The sequence below is a fragment of the Pseudomyrmex gracilis genome, unplaced genomic scaffold (assembly GCF_002006095.1).
Source record: "Pseudomyrmex gracilis isolate BER0280 unplaced genomic scaffold, ASM200609v1 scaffold_941, whole genome shotgun sequence".
Classification (NCBI taxonomy): domain Eukaryota; kingdom Metazoa; phylum Arthropoda; class Insecta; order Hymenoptera; family Formicidae; genus Pseudomyrmex; species Pseudomyrmex gracilis.
The window spans coordinates 40,378-47,300 of record NW_018021525.1 but is presented as its reverse complement, the minus strand read 5'-3'; positions in this window follow the sequence as shown (position 1 = coordinate 47,300).

The window sequence follows — 6,923 nt, the reverse complement described above, 5'->3', positions numbered from 1 at the left end:
AAAGATTGAGCTTAACATTATGAAACAAAAACCGGAGTTTAAGGCCAAAGTAAGAAATAATGCTATTCCACGACTTCACACGTTTTTAAACAAAAAATCTTCCCTTTCCCAAATAGACAAAAAAATGCATGAAATGTATACGTCTTACCTTGTATTACCTTCATTCGTGAACATCCTAATTTATTATTTATGCATGCAGATAAGGGCAATGCTACCGTCGTCATGAATGTAACAGATTATAACAAAAAAATGAGTGATGCCCTTGGAGACTCTTGTACTTATGAATTAGTTAATCGCAATCCTGTTAAGAAAATTGAGTCAGATCTCAACACAATCTTAAAACGTTGGTTGAAGATTACATCAACAAACGAAAATATTATTCTCTTAGGTCAAATGATAAATTGTTACCTAAAGCATATGGTCTACCTAAGATCCATAAAGATAATGTTCCTTTCAGAATAATAGTCTCTATTATAAACAGCCCACTTTATTCATTTGCTGTGTTTTTTTTTCACAAAATTATTTCTACCAACATTCCGCCTTCAGATAGTAACGTTTGCAACAGTTTTAATCTTTATAAGCAACTTTTGGGTAAAAAGATTGATGACAATGATATTCTTCTTTCTTTAGATGTCGTCTCCCTCTTTACTAATGTTCCAGTTGAATTAGCGTTAGATGGCTTGAGAAATAGATGGCAATATATCTGCGACAAGACACTTATTCCTTTGAATAAGTTTATCATCGCGACGACCTTTGTTTTGTCATCTACATTTTTTACGTTTAACAATGTCATTTATAGACAGACTCATGGTACTCCCATGGGTTCTCCTTTGTCTCCAATAATCGCCGATATTGTTTTACAAGATCTAGAGACTCAAGTTTTACGCAGTATTAATACTCAATTCCCTTTTTATTACCGATACGTCAATGACATTCTATTGGCGGCTCCTGTGAATATTATTGATAACATAATAAAGGCTTTTAACTTTGTCCACAACAGATTGAAATTCACGGCTGAAAAAGAACATAACAAATGCATTAATTTTTTTGACCTTTCTGTCATTAACTCCAATGGTTTAATAAAATTTTGATTGGTCACACAAAAAACCTTTCTCAGGCCAATATCTCTCTTTCTACTCTCACCACCCTTTATGCCATAAAATGGGAGTAATTTTTAGTCTAATCGACAGAGCCTTATTATTATCCTATCCAGAATTTCATGAGAAGAATATCATTCTTTGTATTAATATGTTATTAGAAAATGGTTACCCGCTTCAATTCATATTTGATAACATAAAAAAGAGTATCAAGAAATTACTTCTTTCTAAATCTTTTACTAGAAACACGGAGATTGACTCTGAGAGGAACATAATTGTCTTTCCTTACATTAAATATGTTTCTGAAGCCGTTAGTCTATCATTTAAGAGCTCAGACATTATGATCGGTTACAAATGTTTAAATAGACTCACAAAGAACTTGAGTGACTCTTGTCAGTAACTTAATTAGGACACATAAAGACATCACTCCGCGTGAATTTAATACTAATGTCGTTTACAAATTAAATTGTAATGATTGTGATGCGTCATATGTCGGACAGACAAAAAGGCAGCTTCATACCAGGATAAAGGAACACATTAATAACATCCGTGCATCTCAATTATCAGTAGTGTCACAACATAGATTGAACCTCTCTCACTCTTTTAACTTCAAGGACGTACATATTTTAGACCGTGAACCTAACTATTATAAAAAACTTATCTCTGAGATGATACATATTAAATTGCAGTCCCACGGTCTTAATTTAATAAACAATTTAAACATGTCAGATCGCTCTTATTTTGATCTTTTGAATAACTTGAGATTTTAAACTCAACGGTAAACTTTTTCCTTAACCGTTGGTGGGAGTGCGATTATATATAATTGCCTTGTAGCTCTCTCTGTCAGTTGACTATTCATCACTATCATGTAAGTAAACATTCACCTGTGACATCGTTTATATTATACTCATGTGGTGCGTACTTCCCATAGGACTCACTTTTTAACACAATGGACAACCAGGAGGCTCAAGTTTAGCGTATGACATATTTCATTACAACCTTTTATTTTATATGAGTTTGTATTAATCATGTATCTGTTCTATCTGCAAATTTGTGTTTATCTTGCGTTTTGTTATTGCGACTGAAAAAGGCTCCATTGTGAGACCGAAACGTTTCGCTTATGGTATAAATTTGTAATACATTATTTGTATTCGGTATAATATGCAACCTATTTTCTTGCTCGGTTTTGACCTTACTCTGGTGTTCTTATTGTTATATTCACAAGCGTCCTTATTTTAATTTATTTATTATTTAATTTCCCAGTATAAAATTAAAGATCGCGCTGAGAAATATCAAATAAAAATAAATCCCTTATATTTAATTAAAATCTGTTGTAAAAGTATTTAGTTAGGTTATGCGTGTATATATATATATATATATATATATATATATATATATATATAGTTCATACATATGAAGATTAACAATAAGTAAGATTGCTTTGTATCCTGTACCTAGATGGCTCTTGAGTTAAGTTCTAAGCTTCTTTTATCTTGCACATGCGCTGTGTCTCCAACATTACTGTTCTGTTTTATCGACATGTGCTTCTTCTTCTCTTTCGGCTTTGCGCGCAAAGTGCGTCTTCCCTTTCGCACTTGAGTTTTGAAAATTATTTTTTGTTGTTTCACGTGTACATTCTGTGAAAACACTGTGAGTTAAATAAAGGGACTCTCTCACTTTACATATTATATGTGCTCCTTTGTGTAACCTAACAAAAAGCATCAATACATTTTGATAATTGCTGTAATTTGCAATAGGTTAAGTTTTAGGCTCAGCACGCTTCTCCTGCGCATGTATTTTGGCTTTAACTGTGTTGTGAGTCTTTTTTTCTTTTTGGAGTGTTTTTGGACGTATATATTGTGAGCGACTTTCCTTTTTGCAACTTACTCCCGTTTCGGGTGGCGTACAAGAGCGTCACACACACCTTCGGCACGTCCTTGGCTAAATTCAAAGAATTTTACTAATGGAAAACTTGGGGACCAGACGTGAAATTCACGCCGCACAAACGCACGGCAACAATATCAACAATTACGCCGGACGTGACGGCAATTTTGCCATAAAATAAGATACTCGGTAGCTCAGAACCTGAAACGGAGAGGCGGGGATTCGGGAGGCGGCTTTTAGGCGTAAAAAAAAAGAAACTCAGATCAATACCGATAATGTAACAAAATAACAAAAAAATAATATATTTAGACAATGGAAACACATATTGCGGCGTTTCGCCGGTTTACACGGGCGCTGATAGCGAGTCGGGATAGTCAGAGTCGGTCGACAACACACGGCGGCACACGAAGCTGGTAAACGGCGATTTCAAAAAGATAGCAAAATAGCGGCAAGTCGTTCGCTTGCAGGATGTGACGTTGGTCGACTACGCTTCCCGCGTCATAGGTGAACGACGGCCTTATATGACCGTAACAATGGAAAATGGTCTTAACGAAAAGTATTATTTTCAGGCGGCAAGCCGCGACATACAACGGTAACGAAGGCTCACACAGCCGCTGACGCGCTAGCAGATGTAATGACAATAAGCACGGAATGCGTCAAAAAAACAACGGTACGACTTAAGACTATCCACGGCAGTGTACGCACGCACTCAATTACGATAAAGTCAGAAATGCCAGTTTGCAGACGCTAGCAACATGCACCAGCAAGTGGAGGGGATACGCACACAAACAAGCAGCCACTCGCCGAAACACTGAGCGCACACGTACATGGCTGTTTGCCTGTGTGCGTTTCGTCTGTGTATCCTCTCTACTTGCTGAACATGCTGCTAGCGTCCGCAAACTGGCATCTCTGGATGAAGTTAGACGAACACGGCACGATTAGTCAATTACTACGTTTCACGACCAGAACGGAACAACGACAAGAATATTTACACGAAGGACTGCGGCGATTGTAGAAAAGAGAGAGAGCGATCTTTACACTATGTTAACAACACGACAAAACACGCAGTTCTTATCGCAGACCTGATATGTCACGATAACGCTCGTCACGATTACCTCCATGTCGAATCCGCGGCACTAAACGACAGAATTCAAATCACCAGAGCGGTACATCGGCAATATCAACACGCAGTTGCCGGGGTGAGAAACTTAGCGGCACTTATCGGCGTCGACAGCTAGCCTCGGATCTTACTCGGCAACCATATCGTCTCCTCCACTGGATATCGATCCTCCACGGTCTCGGGTCCTCCTCGAGTTACTGGTGACCGGCCCTTGCCTCCAAACAGCACTTTACCGCGGCAGAAAGACTTTTCAGGAGGTTACCCCGGTGGCTCACGCCTCAACAACGGTACGCGCAACAGTGATCGCTAAACGCTACCGCATAGATTTCCTTTCGTACGGCAGATCGCGCAGTATGTTAAGTAACCGATCAGGTGGCGCGGCGCGTTGCGCGGTGATCGATCGCCACCCGCTTGGATCTGCGTTATCCTGCCAAGGGCGGCTATGTAGCCGCGCCGGGGCTTCGTCGCTCGACTCCTGTAAAGAATTTTCTCCAGCTTTGCAAGGCTAATCTTCCACCTCGAGTTGGCAGGCCGTACGCTCTAGTCGGATTCCGACTTCCTTCACTTAGTCCGGGTTGCGCTTCATCCTCTCTCCCTGGATGCGATAACCGATCTCTTCTCGCCACTTTGCTCTCCACGTTGTACGTTCCTGCTTAGTTGTCTTTTCATCTTTGTTTTTGGTTAACGTCGATGCATAATGAGTCTCTCTCTAGTCGCTAAAACAAAACAGCACAGACACACAAAACGATACGCCGCCCTGCGGCTCACGCAATGCAATTTACATTAAAATAAAATAGCCAATACACGATAATACGCGCAAAATATTCGTCCATCAGCGCACGGTACTCAAAGTCGGTGCAGAACGCACCACGAAGGCAAAATCGGTGCATCTAAGTGCACCACGCAACAAAGATAGGTCGCTCTCTCCAAATCGTGAGAGACGCGAGCCTATCGTCCTCCTCTCTGGCCATGCTAATTACACTGTGACGGTCGCCGAAAAAGTGTCACGTCACAATGTGTACAAGAATAACTTGATTATCAATCAAAATGACAACACCAACCAGCGAAGTAGCTACAATTAAGAAGCTGTCGGGACAAGACAATTTCTCGGTGTGGAAATTTCAGTTAATGCTGGTAATGCAAGAAAAGAGATTTGATGGTGTCTTGGATGGAAGCGAGACTAGACCAATCGAGGCGGAACTACTAGACGGTTGGCTAAAGAAAGACAAAGGCGCAAGAAAATTGACTGGTTTGACAGTCGAAGAAAATATTATCAATCTCATCATGGGATGTGATTCTGCAAACGAAATGTGGAAGACAATCCTTGGACTCTATGAGAAGAAATCGAGTCAACAAATTCTAAGTTTGTATAGACAGTTACATAACTCTAGGATGGATCCGGACATGTCAATGACCGATTACATCGGTAATATCAAAAAAATACTTAGTGCATTAAGAGCGGTAGGAAAAATAGAGGATCTAAATGTAATTGCCATTATTCTGGATGGTCTGCTATCAAGTTTTGTTCACTTCTGTACCACGTGGGACAATAGATCGGATGTAGATCAGACACTCTCTTGACAAGCTATATAATGCATGAATGAATACGGATGAACGGTTGCAGAAACATGATGGTCATGTGATGGCCCTAGCAGCGTCAAAATCTTCAAAATCCAAAAATTTCGAAGTAAGGATATCAAAGAATAACTCCAAGAATAACAAAAACCCAAAGTTACTAGGCAAGTTTGGTAGTAAATGTCATATTACGTCCTGGACTCCACAGTCCCCTTTTATTTAGAACCAAACATAAACTAGCTTTAAGATTTGCGCCTTAGAATTAATTTTTAAATAACAGTCCTTGAGCAGAGAACAAAGGATCTATTAAACTAAGATAAACAGACCCGTATCGCAATTTTTTTATGTAATCACTTTTACCAACTTTCAAAGGTATACCGGTCAATTAGTCAACAAGTAGCCCGGATGTTTTGTTCGGAAATAATTCGCAAATATAAACTTAGATAATTTAGGCGGTCCGCTAATCTCTAGCAAGGAACGTTATGGCACCGAAAATAAACAGGAAATTTCACGTGCAGATAATAAAGGTTAAACAAATGTTGAGTGAGTCAGAAAGAATGATTGTCGATGATTGGTCCTCTCGCCTGGTCAAATTAGTAAATAAAGGATCAAAAACAATTTTAATCAGTAAAGAGTGGGAGAGTAAAATCTAAAGACAATTGGCAAAAATCAAAAGGCTTAACGTCCCGAGATCAGTATATATAAGGCGTTGGACCATCGGAGAGCGCGCTCCATAACCAGCATTACGATTATTAACACAGTTTTATTTCTTCTCCTCTAAATCAAGTTTTTGAAGTTCAATTCAACAATTTAACTTAGATACAAAGATGTTTTTTCGAGTTTGAACCGCGTTAGTGTCATTTTTATACCGACGTTTCGTGAACATTACAGCTCACTTCATCAGGGTTTGAAGAGCAGCCTGATACTGAGATGCTCTTGGTCAGGTGTCCCTTTTTATAGCGCTAAGTTGAAGTGGAAGGGGTGTGGTGGAGGAGGGATGGAATGGTAAGAAGGAGGGGAGGATGTGTTTATGGCAAGATGGAATGCCATAAACACATAGTGAACTAGTCATATGTCCATTGTCTCTATTGAGATTGTTTGGATGTGTTTGTATATCTCCAGAGATTCTGTATATTTTCTAGGAAAGTAAGCCCTAGTTTTGTTTAGTACTTGGGTTTGGTCAAACATAATTTTGTGACCAGTTTCCAAATGGTGTTCTGCTAATGCCGATTGTGAGTAATGTTTTA